At 39.4% G+C, this 16,963-nt stretch overlaps 1 non-coding gene across 1 annotated transcript; it reads left to right on the forward strand.

Annotated features, from left to right (window-relative positions):
* Positions 1-1,685: 1,685 nt before the first annotated feature.
* LOC138080526 (U6 spliceosomal RNA) lies at positions 1,686-1,791 on the forward strand. The gene has a single exon (XR_011144985.1). It is a non-coding gene; the product is annotated as a U6 spliceosomal RNA (small nuclear RNA).
* Positions 1,792-16,963: the final 15,172 nt, after the last annotated feature.

Below are 16,963 nucleotides of genomic sequence, written 5' to 3' on the forward strand. Positions count from 1 at the left end.
GGCATAAGATTAAATTCCCTAGGGACTTACTTCCCTGTTGGTCCACTGGTTAAGATTTTGCCTTCCATTGAAAGGGGTGCAGGTTCAACCCCTGGTCAGGGAGCTGAGATCCCACATGCCTTGCAGCCAAAAATCAAAACGGAAACCAGAAGCAATATTGTAACAAATTCAATTAAGACTATAAAAATAGTCCACAACAAAAAAAATCTTAAAAAAAAAAAGATTAAAGCCATTTACCAATCTCCTCTACCCTTCCCCCAACAAATATGAAGCATTTCTCAACTGTATAAATGTCTACTGGATCACAGGTAAATCTAAAATTATATCTGTACTCTTCAAAATTTAAAAAAAAAAAGTTGAACATCATTGTGCATTAGGTGCAAAAAGTGAAAAACTCAACATCAAACCTGGGTCAGGGGTGTCTTCCAAAAGCCATGCCCTTGCCACAGCAAAGAGTTCCTGGCAGGTAACAACAGGGGGAGCGTTGGGTGAGGAGAGCCCACAAACAAGAGTCTAAACAAAACAAGCTAAAACCTCACCAACAGCTTACAAATATTTAAGGGCTTCCTGAATTAGTGAATGAAAGCTACATTAGGGCCAATTCTAGATGGCACCCTACTGGAAAATCCCATTGACAGAGAAGCCTGGTGGGCTACAGTCCATAGGGTCAAAAAGAGTCAGACGCAACTGAGCACTCATGTATGCAGGCAGGCACTTAGTCCATAACAAGTGTGAGGATCAGATTGGAGCTGCAGGAATGTTTGTACATCAGAGCTGAAATGGAATTCTGTGATGTCTTCTGGCACAGCAGCTTTCTTTCAAGAGATGTTCTAATTTCAAACCATCGTTCTAGAAGTCAGCAAATTGTAAGCCTGAATACACAGAAACTGCACCAAAGAATATTGATGAAATCTTTCCCTATCCTCCCAAACCACAAATCTTGACTGTAGCTATCAAGAAAATGTTTTGCTTGCAAACATTTAGAAATCATTGTGAGAGTTCAACACAAAACTTGGATGAGGTAAGTAGCATTGTTCAGCATATAAATGTTTGCACAAGCCAAAAGAATGTGTTCAGAAGAACGCAGAACAGGGTATGTTTGGGGAGGCTGTCTGAGGCCATAAACTGAAAAAATTGGGGGCAGATGTGGTCACCTTTAGACAACAGATCACAGAAATTAAGAGCAAGGGCTGTGTGGGCAAGCTAACCCAGAGCCGTATCTTTCACCCACATCTTACTGGTTGTGAGACCATGTGTAGTTAATTATACTACCATATCTGAATTTTAGTCTTACTGTCTTTAAAATGAAAATAAGACATTTTCTTTTTGAAGTAAGCTGGAAATGCATTGTGCATGACTTAGCATAGTGTCTGGCATAAAGTAAGAACTCAACCTAGATTTGAGTTATTTTTCCGTTGTTTCCTTTTTAACTAGATAAATTGGGAGAATACAGCAATGGTCATTTTGGATCAAATAATCTATCCCTGTATTCTATCCCTGTGTGTAGAATCAGAAGGTATTGTAGTCACTTTCCATGTGTCAATACTCTGAGAGGGAGAAGTATAGAATGGATCAAAGCCCTTAGTTTTACAATCATCATCAAGTGAATCTTGCTTGTCTTTCAGAGTCACCATCTCTGTACTTTTTATTCCTTTCTGTAAGTGTTTTCATTAAAATGTGTGTCAGTGCTCACTGAAGCAGTGCATATTCTAATATTGAACAATACAGAAAAGATTAGCATGACCCGTACTCAGTGATGTCATACAGATTCAGGAAACATTCCATATTTTATGAAAAGTGTTCTGGATGTGGATGGTGTTGAGAGTTACACAACAATATGAATATATTTAATACCACTTAAGTGCGCATTTAAAATTGGTTAACATTATAAATTTTATGTTCTATGGGTTTTACAGTGATACAGAAATTAGAAAACATATATTGATACTGCTTCATGAAGAGGGCATCAAGCTCTTAAAATACTGGTCCTTTGTCAATGGTTTTATATATTTGAATGGGCATAGAATAGCTCAGTTGCTAGTTCACTGTTACTCATCAATGCAGAGGCAAACACAGCATTAAAATTCTGAATATGGCCATCTGAAGAGACTGACTAGAGCAAGCTGGATTTTGTTTACTTATATATGCCTACTGCATAACAGTTCAGAAGAATAATCATTTGTATAATCACCTGTTACCACTGAATGTTCCAGTGTTGTATTTTTTATGCTTCTTGAGAGACCTGTGGGACAGAAGATAGTAATCAAAGAATAATTATATTTCATGTTGATGCCAAACAGCAATTTAAAATATTTTAAATGTTGTTATATTATTTACTTTTCTACATATAATTGACTAGAAAGCTTTCCTAAAAACAAAGATGATTGGTTTTAAACAGCTGGTGTATAAACATGAAACATGAAAATAAATTTACAACAAGTGAGTATTCAGGAGTCCCATTGCAGCTTTCATTCTTCTTTGGCCTAACTTTTCATCAAGCAACAAATATGGGGATGGATGCTTTTGAAAAAAAAGAACAATTGCTTTCTATTTTTTCTTGTTTTCAAAATCAAGTCAGTCTCTACCTGCATCCTTACCCTTCAATTCCACTTTCCCTCCTGTCAGAATGGATGAATTTTCCCTGTTTCTGTCCACTGCCTTCTTTAGAGCTAAAACCAGTTGAAACAAGTGCTTCAGTTTCCTCGTTTCTTACTATCTACTCAACACACTGCAGTCAGTTTATCAGCACCTCCATCTGCCCTCCCCAGTGGTCACCTCTCCATCTTCATCTTTCTCAACCTGTGAGCAGCATTGGATATATTTTTGTTTTTGACATTTACCACCCTAATTTTCTTCCTTCTTCTGCAGCCTCTCCTTCTTAGGCTTCTTCTTCCTACCTCCAAATATTACAGTGTCCCCTGACTAAGTCCAGGGTTCCATCTTCTCTTCTATCAACATTCTTTCATGTGACCTCATCCAGACCCCACATGCTAATACCATCTCTTTGCTAATGATTATCAAATGTATATATGCAGCCCTGACCACTTCCTGAATCCCAGGCTCATATATCTGATAGCTTACTCATCATCTCCCTTGAGTGTCTATTAAGCATCTCCCTGAAGCAGCAGCCTTCATCACCCTCTAGAGCCTGCTTCTTCAAGTCTTTTTTGAATTGACTCACATGCTAAGTCTGAAAACCCTAAAGTCATCTTTGAATTCTCTGTGTTTCTCCTCCAATATCTTGTCAACTTATATACATCAAAATATTTTCTCACTCCAGTCATGTGTGCTGCCTCCTCCCATGCTACCATCCTGGCATGTTATCATTAACTCTCACCTCAATAAGTGCAATAGTCTCCCCCCTAGTTGGCTTACTTCTCTACCTGCCCTCCCAAATTGCATTTTCCATGGGGCAGGCAGACAAAGCTTGTGAAAACTGAATCAGGTTATGTCATTCCTCTGCTCAAAAGCTTCCAAGGTCCAGGCATCACGCTTAGGATAAAACCCAACTGCTTACCACCTCCTGATCTGGCCTTGGCTAACTTTCACATCTTATCTCTTACTATCTTCTCCCATTTTTCATTGCTCTAAGACAAATCTCCCTTAATATTCCCCAAATATACCAATGTGTTTCCCACCATAGGACTATTTATTGACACGTAATTGGTTTTTGATGAATATCTACTGAACAAATGATTATAAGCTGGGCTCCTTCCTTTCTCTTCTCTCACTATAATTATCTGTCAATTTGTACAACTTCCTGTACCCACTCTGCAGTATTACATCCAGAGAAAAAGATCACTGCTGCTGCTGCTAAGTCACTTCAGTTGTGTCTGACTCTGTGAGACCCCATAGATGGCAGCCCACTAGGCTCCCCCATCCCTGGGATTCTCCAGGCAAGAACACTGGAGTGGGTTGCCATTTCCTTCTCCAGCACATGAAAGTGAAAAGTGAAAGTGAAGTCGCTCAGTCATGTCCGACTCTTAGCGACCCCATGGACTGTAGCCTACCAGGCTCCTCCTTCCATGGGATTTTCCAGGCAAGAGTACTGGAGTGGGTTGCCATTCTTATTTTAGGATTCAGTTCAGTTCAGTCACTTAGTCGTGTCCGACTCTTTGCAACCCCATGGACTGTAGCACTCCAGGCCTCCCTGTCCATCACCAACTCCCAGAGTTTACTCAAACTCATGTCCATTGAGTTGGTGATGCCATCCAACCATCTCATCCTCTGTCTTCCTCTTCTCCTCCCACCTTCAATCTTTCGCACCATTAGGGTCTTTTATAATGAGTCAGCTCTTCGCATTAAGTGGCCAAAGTATTGTAGTCAGGCCTTCCAATGAATACTCAGGACTGATTTCCTTTAGGATTGACTGGTTGGATCTCCTTGCAGTCCAAGGGACTCTCAAGAGTCTTCTCCAATACCACAGTTCAAAATGATCAATTCTTCAGTGCTCAGCTCAGCTTTCTTTATAGTCCAATTCTCACATCCATACATTACTCCTGGAAAAACCAGAGCTTTGACTAGACGAACCTTTGTTAGCAAAGTAATGTCTCTGCTTTTTAATATGCTATCTAGGTTGGCCATAACTTTTCTTCTAGAGAGCAGTGTCTCTTAATTTCATGGCCGCAGTCACCATCTACAGTGATTTTGGAGCCCCCAAAATAAAGTCTCTCACTGTTTCCACTGTTTCCCCATCTATTTGCCATGAAGTGATGGGACTGGATGCCATGATCTTAGTTTTCTATTTAATTTAATTTATTTATTTATTTTAGGGTTAATCACTGTGAATTATTCAGGGTGTTTCTTTTTTCAAGTGAGAAACCTCATAGAAGGAATGGCTAACTTGAGTTAAGGCAGCCTGGGAGCATGTCTTTAAAAGAAGTTATATAAGACGATTAAGTTTCATGTATATGCTGTAAAACATGGTGGCTATAGTTTGCAACACTGTATTGCACACTTGTTGTTGTTGTCATTTAGTTGCTCAGTTTAGTGGTGTTTGACTCTGTGACCGCATGGACTATAGCCTGCCAGGCTTCTATGTCCCTGGGATTTCCCAGGCAAACATAATGGAGTGGGTTGCCACTTACTTCTCCAGGGAATCCGGGATCAAACCCAGGTCTCCTGCATTGGCAGGTAGGTTCTTTACCACTAAGCCACCAGCAAAACCCAGTTGTACTCTTAAACATTTATTAAGAGGATAAGTCTCATTTTAAGTGTTCTTATCACTATAAAAAGTTCCCACTATCAGACGTGTTAGATTACAGCATATCTGAAATTCAAGTTTCAAGAAGGTGGGTGCTGCTCCTTCTGTAACTGAGCAATTTACAGCCAGAGGCTAATGAATTGCATTTGTTCCTGGGTTAGGAAGATCCCCTGGAGAAGGAAATGGCAACCCACTCCAGTATTCTCGCCTGGAGAATTCCATGGACAGCGGAGCCTTGTGGGCTACAATCCATGAGATCACAAAGAGTCGAACACAACTGAGCGACTATCACTTTCATTTTTTTTAAACATCCTATCTGTCTTTTCAAGAGGAAGATTCGTAATCTGATTAGCTCTCACTGTTTCCCATGCCTCTCCTCCATATCTCTTCCTTAAATTGAGTAAGGCTAAAATCTAAAAGTGAGCCTTGGTTTTCTCTATCATCCTTTTGTAATCCGGTGGTCTTCTTTAATCAGCCCTCTTTCTTCCAAAGCTCCAAGTACATCACATCCTATAGTCACATCCTATAAATAGCTACATTCTTATTTGATTTCAGGCGTTCTGTTGTTTCTGGTGATATAAAATTTATAGCAGTAGATTAACCTGTGCTTATATTACTGAAATTCCTTAAAGTTCTTCAAAAGCAAACTACTGTGTACATCTAAATATTTTACCATCTTTAACTTATTCTAAATGTGCCCCATCTCAAATTTCTCCCCTATCCTCCATTTTCTTTTCTTATGAATTCCTACTCCGTTTTCATGGCATTCTGCAAGATCTCATTAAATAATACTACTGGCATCTCCTTTTAAGTCCCGTTGCCTCCATTCTTCAACTGCATTTTCCAAAACACTTTCCACCACCAATTCAAAGCCAACCCCAGTTCTGATTCATGTAGGAAGACTAAGTGGCAGAGTCAGGTATTAGAAGGCTTCAGGGAAAAAGGAAAACCTCAAAGCACTCTGTAGTGAGCATCCTGTGTGAAGTGCTGAGGGAGACTGCAAAATGAGGAAGATCAGGCATTGTCCTCAGGACCTCATGATCTCAGGCACAGACAGACTCACTCTGAGTTTAGAACTATGACCTAAGGAAAACCATGAACTGTCCAAAACCCCATCCCGTTGAGAGATCTACAAGGGCTTCCTGAAGGCAGCATGTACCTTGGGTGGTTAAGAGTGGAGCAGCATTTCCACAAGCACAAATAGTTGATCATTCCAGACAGGGAGGCTGATCCTAGGGAAGAGCAATCTGAAAGGAAGAATCCTAATAATGATCCCTCTGTTCTGTGGTAGCAAATGCCAGGAGCAACTGGGCTTTCTGAAATCTCATCCCTTGTGCAGACCAGATTATCTGCCAGACCATGTTTCACGTTTGTTTGAATACAATACTGACAGCTGAAAAACACAGACTCACTCCTGTGAGTCAATACGTGAGGGGCACTGGCAACATCAAGACAAGGTATCTCTTTCTCAAAGCGAATGACAGAGAGAAATCATATAAGCTCAGGCAAAAGGATTTCTTCAAGGATAACACAGAGCTGAGGTGAGGGCAGTTCTATCTCTGGCTGAGACAGACTGAGTTTCACAGAGTTTCACCACAAGAACAGAAAGATGCATTATTTGAGCAGGAGGAGGAAGCCAGCCCCTAGACAGCAAGACACAGCTACAAACACACGCATAGCAGGATGTAGGCAGGTGGTTCTTACGTTTCTCTTCTTAAAGCCTTTCAGCCTCATGCACACAGAACATACTCCGTGAGATCCAGAATATGTGCAAACACTCGCAGTGCCAAGTGGAGTGTGAAGGAAGCAGAGTGAGATTTTGGCTCCCTCTCACATCCTCTGCAAGAGCCTGTCTCTCCTTTCAGGAACCACTTTCTTAGTTGCTTTGCTTTTTACCCCACAGCCACCCCCACCCCAATTATATCTGGATTTTAAAGAGAAATAGTCCCTCAGAGATCAAGTTCTTTCCCTAAAGCATGCCAAAATGGCAAGAGCTTCCTCTACCTAATTCTCTACTCGACCTATAAACTACGGAGAAAGATTGTTTTAATTTAAACCAAAGAAGAGGATATAGAAAAGCAGCTGTATGTTTTAGCAGGGGACTGTGGTAAGGCTCCCAGCATTTCTAAGCTGAATACTCATGTGAGTCACAGCTCCAGGGGACCAGCTCCTAAGAGCAGTACTGCCTTCTGTTGCTGTAGGATGATGTCATAGAGTCAACAGTGGTTCTTTTAATGGGAAGTGCTCACAGCAGCACCACGTGTTGAGGAAGCATCACCCAAGAAACCAGTCGGGTGAAATCACACGGGCTCTAGGATCAAGGTTCTCAGTCTGACCTGCGGTGAGGGTGGGGTCTCGGAATGGACTGCAGAACGTCTGTGAACTCTTGAGATTGTATGCGAAATTGTAGCTATTTGCATTTTTTTTTGAGAGAAGGCTCTCATTGTTCCATTTATACTTTTTAAAAGGATACAGAACCTTCCAGATCACAAAGGTCTGTGCTCCAGGAAAAGTGTATCGGTTTGTCAGGGTTGCCAGAACAGCAGAGTGCCACATGCTGCATAGCTTAAACAACATATATTAGATTCTACTCAACTCCACTCTGACTTCATCTTGGTAACGCTAGTGGTAAAGAATCCACTTCCCAGTGGAGGAGACACAAGAAATGCGGGTTCCATCCCTGGGTCGGGAAGATCCCCTGGAGAAGGAAACAGCAACCCACTCCAGTATTCTTGCCCGAAAAATCCCATGGACAGAGGAGCCTGGTGGGCTACAGTCCGTGGGGTCACGAGGAGTCAGACACAGCTATACACGCACTGTCACTGTCGCAACCCCACTCTGACTTCATCTTAACTAATTACATCTACAACAACTCTGTTTTCATTCTTTTATTTTTTGCAGAAATAGTATGGTGCATTTTAATCTTTGGAGGTTTAAAAAACTTTGGCTTCTTGAGATTTATTGTTTATGTAATACATTTACATGTTTCAGGATCCTAAAAATAGAAAATACAGTACATTGTGCTTCTCACCACCTTCCCACTTCGCCCAGGACCCCATTGCTCTCTCAGAGAAGGCAATGGCAACCCACTTCAGTACTCTTGCCTGGAAAATCCAATGCATGGAGGAACCTGGTGGACTGCAGTCACGGGGTGGCTAAGAGTCAGATACGACTGAGTGACTTCACTTTCACTTTTCACTTTCATGCATTGGAGAAGGAAATGGCAACCCACTCTAGTGCTCTTGCCTGGAGAATCCCAGGAAGGAAGAATCCCAGGGGGAGCCTGGTGGGCTACTGTCTATGGGGTCACACAGAGTTGAACACGACTGAAGCGACTTAGCAGCAGCAGCAGTCATTGCTCTCGAGTTAGCCTTTATGGTTGTTTTCCCAGGTATCCATTCAAAGTATCTTTATGTGTGTACATACAAGCAAATATGAATATATATTTCTCCCTCACCAACTATTTTCAAATAAGGTCACATGCTGAGGTCCTGGGGATTAAGACTTCAGCATATAAATTTGGGGGGGAAATTCTACCTATAACAGAAAGCATAGCAGTAGAGTGTAAAATATCTTTTTTCCCCATTCCGAACACCATCTCCCAACTTCCAACCTGGCAAGAGAGATAGTATCAATAAACCTAGAAGACTGTTGTAACTTCAGTATCCTGAGACGACTATCATGATAGGAATACCAGTCATAATTGATTGAATGATTTAATTCTGTAAAGCTCATAGAACAGTGCCAAGCACATAGTATACTTACCACCGCTTATACACATCCACTAGTGGTCTCCTGTCTACACATTTTCCCATTTTTCACTCACATCTGCACAGAGATGTTCTGGATTTCTTTGTGACTTTTCACTTCCTTTCTTACAACCTTAAATTACAGTTTTGTCAGGAGATGGAGCCAACTGCTGTGCTGTGTATATTGCACTGTCCAAAATTCAATAGGCACCCTTAAATGCAAAGATAATCCCTTTACAGTCACCCTGTGGGCAGTGCTGTAAGCCCAGGGCACAGACCTGAACTGCTGAAGAAAAGGTCAGCCGAAGGCTTTGAACCCTTTTTCTTTCTCTTTCTCTTGTTCTCTCCCATGACCAATGTCAAGTATGTGTTTCAAAGTCCATTTTTCCTTGTTCCCTTTTCCTGACTCTAAGAGATAAAATTGATTCCATTTGTCAAAAATTTCTTTTATCTACTTTTTCAGAGGACTTTTTGGCCTCTAAACACAGTTCACATTCTTTTTATGTTTCCAAATGGACTTGTCCTTGTAACTCTCTGTGGCAGTTATTATAGAATAAACCTTTGTACAGTTTCCTTGAATTTTATTTACTATTTTCAACCTGCTGCGATTCTAGTTCAAAGGTGAATCATTGGCCAAACAGCTTTTCATTTATAAACAAAACTCTTTCCCCCTATAAATTTTGATTCTTTTTATTTACATTTCCCTAGATGTATAATGCTAATCAGAAACTTTATATATATAAGTCCTATAAAGTAATAATAAGCATATCAATTTAATTCCATTCAATAATTATTGAATTTCCATTATGTTCTGGGCACTGTGCCTGTCAACAAAAATAGGAAAAAAGTAAAACAAACAAAAAAGTAATGTTGTAGTTTCTTAGGAAAGAGAGAAAGAAGAAAAAGAATAGCTATTGGAAATTGTCACCCAATGAACTGAGTGAAGAACTTTATGTGTTACATCAGTTAATATCAACATGTGAGAAAATATTCAGGACAAAAAAACTTGTAAAGATTACACTTCTGGTAAAGTGGCAAAATCTAACTGCAGAACTAAAGCCCTTTCTACTTTCTTGCACTAGCTTATCCATTCTACAAAGATTATTGAGAATCTCCTGTTAATGGCATACATACTACCAGGTACTGTGAATAAAATAATAACTAAAACTCAGTCATAATCATGACATCTAGGACTCAGAGTCCAATTAAGACAATTAATCAAATACTCAAATTTATTTAAGATTTCAATTAAAAACACATGCTAAGATGAGAAATGCATACTTCTATGAGAGCCTCTAGTAGTCAAACAATGTACGTCCTAAGGAAAATGAGAGAATGGTTCACAGATGAAGGAATGTTAGACTAAAGTCTAAAGAACAAAGGAAGGGCTTTCCTGGTGGCCCAGTGGTTAAGATTTCACCTTCCAATGCAGGGGTGCAGGTTCAATACCTGGTCAGGGAGCGAAGACCCCACATGCCTTATAGCCTCAAATCCAAAAACCATAAAACAGAAGCAATATTGTAAAAATTTTTTAAAATACTTTTGAAATGGTCCACATTAAAAAAAAAAAAAAAAACTTTTAAAAAGTAATAATGAACAAATGATATTTTAGAAAGTCGAGTCACTATCACTTCTGGCAAAATGGAATAGACATATTTTCCTCTATTATTCATGCCTAAGTATAACTAAAACCCTAGATATTATATACTGAACAAACATCACAAGGCTCTGAAAGGTATAGAAAAGAAGGCAGTGAGGCTGGGGACCACAGAATTTAAGGAATAAAAATAAGTTCCCTGGGTTTTCTACTATTTTGTATATACTAGACTTGGAGACAAGAAGCTGGTAACCCAGGGACACCAATATCTGTAGACAGAAGTCCCCAAGAGAGCCTGATCTCTAGCAAAAAAAAAAAGAGGAGAAGGAAATAGAAAAATTTTAGACAATAATTACTCTACTTGAGGCATGTACCACAGAAAATCTGTAGCCATGCATGCTAACAAAGGCTAAGAGGGGAGTCTAGACTTACACACTCAAGAGTCTGTAACAAGTGACCCCACACATCTGCCAGGTTGCTGTCAGAAAAAATCAAATTGGGAGATAAGACTTTCACTCCCCTGGTTCAGTAATAAGCACCCATTCCCCACCCTCTCCCACTCCCAAGGCATCAGTAGAAATGACATTAGGGGCTGAGTGGATGGTCAGAAATTTCACAGTAACTCAGAGATAATTAGTTCACATCTGCTGTGATTTCAGTGGAGACAGCTCATATCACCAAACTGTCAGCCCTGCCCAGCAGAAACAAGGAGCCACCCCCCACCACACACACATACACGTATCTCGCCTATGAAGGTGGTGTGGGAACCTGAACTTATGCCTCTACTTGGCAGGAATGTGGCAGTGCCTCTCCTTTCCTTTTTCTGGAGTGGGCTCTGAGGGAAGAATATTTGAAGAAGGTCTGGAGATTCAGAAAATAATAGAGGAGACTGTCCAGAATTCAATTAGAAATTGCTATTCATGCCAATAACCAGGAAGCTCTCAAATAGGATAAAAAAGCAATCAGTAGATGCCAACAAGAATATAACAGAGATGTTAAAATTATCTAATAAAAATTGTCAAACATTCATGATAAAAATGCTTCAACTTGCAATTACCAACATGCTTGAAACAAATGAAATGAAAATTTCATCAAAGAATTAGAAATATTAAACAAAGAAACAGAACATATAAAGTAGTACCTAATGGCAACTTTAGAACTGAAAAAATATACTAACTGAAATTAAAAGCTTAGTAACTGGTTCAACAGCTGATTAGAAGGAAGAAAGAAAAGATTAATGAAATGGAAGTTAGAATATTATACAATACAAAAAAAATGGAGACATATATACTGAAAAAGTAAACCAAGCCTTGAAAATCCATAACAAAATATCTAATTTTCATGACTTGAGAGTTTAAGGAGAAGGACAAGAGGTCAAGCCTGAAAAATACTGAGTGAAAGCTCCCAAATTTGTAAAAAGACATAACATCCAGATTCAAGAACCTGAGTGAACCCAAAACAGGAAAAAAATAAAAAACAAACTCATGCCAAGAAACATCTTAGTTGGACTTCTAAAAACTAAAGGCAAAGAAAATTCTTGAATGTAACCAGAAAAATATGCCATTTTACCTATAGAGAAAAAACAATTCAAATAATAGCATATTGACACCACCCTTATGGCAGAAAGTGAAGAGGAACTGAAAAGCCTCTTGATGAAAGTGAAAGAGGAGAGTGAAAAAGTTGGCTTAAAGCTCAACATTCAGAAAACTAAGATCATGGCATCTGGTTCCATCACTTCATAGCAAATAGATGGGGAAACAGTGGAAACAGTGGCTGACTTTATTTTTTGGGGCTTCAAAATCACTGCAGATGGTGACTGCAGCCATGAAATTAAAAGAGGCTTACTCCTTGGAAGGAAAGTTATGACCAACCTAGACAGCATATTCAAAAGCAGAGACATTACTTTGCCAACAAAGGTCTGTCTAGTCAAGGCTACGGTTTTTCCAGTGGTCATGTATGGATGTGAGAGTTGGACTATAAAGAACGCTGAGCACCGAAGAATTGGTGCTTTTGAAGTGTGGTGTTGGAGAAGACTCTTGAGAGTCCCTTGGACTGCAAGGAGATCCAACCAGTCCATCCTAAAGGAGATCATTCCTGGATATTCATTGGAAGGACTGATGTTGAAGCTGAAACACCAGTACTTTGGCCACCTCATGTGAAGAGCTGACTCACTTGAAAAGACCCTGATGCTGGGAAACATTGAGGGAAAGAGAAGAAGGGGATGACAGAGGATGAGATGGTTGGATGGCATCACTGACTCAATGGACATGGGTTTGGGTGGACTCTAGGTGTTAGTGATGGACAGGGAGGCCTGGCATGCTGCAGTTCATGGGGTCACAAAGAATTGGACACGACTGAGCAACTGAACTGAACTGAACATCAGCTCCCATCGAAATTTCTCAGGTGCTGAAAGAAAGGATATGACCACCCAGAATTCTATGCCCAGTGGAAGTAAGAATGAATGAAGAGAAACTAAACATATTCTCATATGAAAGAAAAAGGAGAGAATGATTGCTAAAAGAATGTAGGAGGGCAGTTGTATAGCTAGTTGAACAGGTAGACAACAAAATTAAACATACTTTTAAAATTGGTTTTTAATGAAATGTTTTATTCATGAAAAATATTTTTTTTAATTTCAAATTTTTGTACACACCACTCACCATGTGGGATCTTTGTTCCCCGACTAGGGATTGAACCTGCTTCCCCTGCATTGGAAACATGAAGCCTTAACCACTGAACCACCATGGAAGTCCCTAAAAATGAAATATGACCTTTGTTGGCAAAGTAATGTCTCTGCTTTTTGATATGCTGTCTAGGTTGGTCATAACTTTCAAGGAGTAAGCCTCTTATAATTTCATGGCTGCAATCACCATCTGCACTGATTTTGGAGCCCAGAAAAAGAAACATTATGAGACTTATATGCTTAACCTACACACTGATTAAAGAGATAAAAAGTCTAAATAAACGAAGACATATATGTTCATGGATTTGAAGACTCAACTAATAAGGACATCAGTTTTCAAATTGATATACAGGTATAATGCAATACCTATCAAAACATAAGCAAGATTTTTTCATAGATCTAGACAAGATTGTTCTAAATTGTGTATGAAAAGGCAAAGAAACTAAAATAGCTAAAACCATCTTGAATAAGAACAATAAAATAAGAGGAGTCTACCTCCCAATTTCATGACTTATTGTATAGCTCCAGTAATCAAGACTGAGAGGCATTGTTGGATAAACAGACATACCGATCAATAGAGAACAGAGGACACAGAAATAGATGCACATAAATATTCCCAACTGATGTTTTGACAAAAGTTCAAAAGAATTCAAGGGAGGATAGACTGTCTTTCAACTTACTGCTAAAGCAATAAGACATATCTAGGCAATAAAATAAACCTTGATCTCAGTCTTACTGCTAACACAAAATTAACTCAAAATGTATCAAAAACTTAAAGGTAAGCCGTGAAAACGAACCTTTTAGGGGGAAAAAAATGAGGAAATCTTCAGTGTCTCGGACTAGGCAGAGTTTTTGGACTTGATACTGAAAACAATCCATAAAAGGAAAAATTAATGTTAGACTTCATTAAAAATAAAAATATTTTCTGTTTACAAGACCCTGTTAAGATGAAAAGACAAGCTACAAAGTGGGAGAATCATGCCACATATCCAGCAAAGTATCTAGAATATATAACAACTTCCAAAACTCACCGATACAAAGTCAAATAACCTAATAAACATAGTCAAAAGACATGAAGAAACATTTCACCAAAGATGTACAGATGGCAACTAAGCACATGAAAGGTTACTTATTATCATTGGTCACCAGGTTCCCCTGTCCATGGGATCATCCCAGCAAGAATGCTGACGTGAGTTACCATTTCCTCCACCAGCGGATGTTCCCGACCAGGGATCAAACCTGCATCTCATCTCCTAAATTGACACGTGGGCTTCCCTGGTGGCTCAGTAGGTAAAGAATGTGCCTGCAATTCAGGAGGCTGCCTGCAGGAGATCGAGGTTTGATCCCTGGGTCAGGAAGATCTGCTGGAGAAGGAAATGGCAACCCCCTCCAGTATTCTTGCTTGGGAAATCCCACCGACAAAGGAACCTGGCAGGCTGCAGTCCATGGGGTGGCAAGAGTTAGATATGACTTAGTGACTAAACCACCACCACCTCCAAAGCCACATTGGCTATTAGGAAACGTAATTAAAACCACAATGAAGTATTACTACACATTAACAGAATGACTAAAACAAAAACTAGTGACAAGACCAAATGCTGGTGAGGACACAGAGAAATTGGATCATGTTATATTTCTGGTGATAATGAAAAAAAGTGCAGTCACTCTGGTACAGTTTAGTAGTTTATAAACCAACAATAACAACAAAAGAAAACACTTGAACATGCAACTACCTCCCATGTGACCTAGCAGTTATACTTCTGAACAGTTATCCCAGAGAAGTAAAGATGTATGTTCATACAAAAACAGCTACACAGATATTTATAGCAGCTCTATTCTTGCCTGGGAATCCAGTGGAGAGAGGAGGCTGGTGGACTATAGTCCAAAGAGTGGCAAAGAGTCAGACACAACCTCACCAGTAAACAGCAGCAGCAGCAGCATTCATGATAGTAAAAAAGTGGAAACATCTAGATGTCCATCAGCGGATGAAGGTTAATAGACAGGTACACCACGATAAAAAGTATTAAACTATTGATACATTATAACAATCTGGATGAGTCTCTTAAGACTTAGGCTGAGTTAAAAAAAAAAAAAAAAGCCAACCTCAATAAATTACATGTTTAATGTTTCCATTTATTTAAAATGCTTAAAATCACAAATTATAGAAATGGAGAACAGATACTGACTGCTGGAGGTTAGTAGGGGCTGGGCATACTAGAAGGAGGACAGTGTGGTTGTAAAAGAGCAACATTCAGGATCTTTATGGTGATGAAAGTGTTCTGAATCTTGACTGTATCAGTGTCAATATCCTGGTTGTGATACTCAAGATGTTACCTTTGGGGAGGACTTCCTAGGTGGCTCAGTAGTAAAGAATCCTGCCAATGCAGGAGATGTGGGTTCGATCCCTGGGTCCAGAAGATACCCTAGATGAGGAAATGGCAACTCACTCCAGTATTCTTGCCTGGAAAATCCCATGAACAGCGGAGCCTGGCAGGCTACAGTTCAAGAGGTCACAAAGTCAGACATGACTGAGTACACACATACCTTTGGGGAACTGAATAAAGGGTTCACAGAATACGTTTGTATTATTTCTTAAAACTGCATGTGGAACTACAGAGTTATTGCAAAATGAAAAAATTAATTTAATAAAAGGTAAAGGATGATGAATAGAAACAGATTATTCCAAACATAGGATGTCATTTATGAAGAAGGGGACTTGGCAGGAGAAACTAATGTATTACTGATGAACTACAGATAGTTACTGTGGATGAAATGCCAAAGACAAGGAGTGTAGGATGAGGGGCAGGAAGAAGGACCAGGTATGTTAGGGACACAGTAAAAGAGAAATCTAAAGAGGTGGGTGTGCTGTGCAGAGCCATGTGGGCCCCCTTAGAGACTAGGGTCTTAATCTAAAAGTATGAGGAGTCATTGCCACATATTAAGCAGAGAAATGACTTAATCAGAATAGTATTGTGAAAAACTCACAACCTACAATATGGAAAATGGATTAGAAGGACAAAAGTAGGTATCTTCCCAACATGCAGCTCAAAGCTCAGTTGTGCTGCTCCAGCTACAGAGGTTCAGTCTGTGATAGAGAAGCTGCCTAGAGAATCATGTGATTGATTAATCAGTTACCTTGAGGAAAATTCTCCACTGATGTGTCCTTGGGAAAATTCCCATAGAGTTAAAAAGGAGAAAGCATCTGAAAATTCTTTTGATATGTTAACTATTTTAATTCATCAGCCATGTAGGTGTGATCAAAAGTAATCTGAGCATTTTTTATAACCTTTGTCAAAAGAAAGGAAAATCTTTTAGTTTCTAAAATCATTCCACAGAAAAATCACCAGTATCAATGATAACAGGATTTTCTTTAGTGTTTCCTAGAGATGTGATGCATTGATGCAATTAAAAGAGTTGTCCATGAAAACTTAGAGAACATGAAAAATAATGTCATGTCACAATTTATTGTGCCCCAGGAAGTCACCTTATTCTGTAACAAAACTAGTAATGTCTTTAAACATATTTTTTTGATTCACCACCTTATTTGTTTATTGCCTATCACTTACCTAAGGGTTCAATCCATGCCAATGATTGCAAATTAGGATTTATTTGTAGTAAGCAATCGATTGCTTCTGTTTTCCATTTTTATAAAAAAAATAAACACTTCTATTTTTCCACAGTGAGTTGAAAAGACTGCCCCTTATTTTAGCATAATAAAGACAATGTCTAGA

Source organism: Capricornis sumatraensis, chromosome 5 (assembly GCF_032405125.1).
Source record: "Capricornis sumatraensis isolate serow.1 chromosome 5, serow.2, whole genome shotgun sequence".
NCBI lineage: Eukaryota > Metazoa > Chordata > Mammalia > Artiodactyla > Bovidae > Capricornis > Capricornis sumatraensis.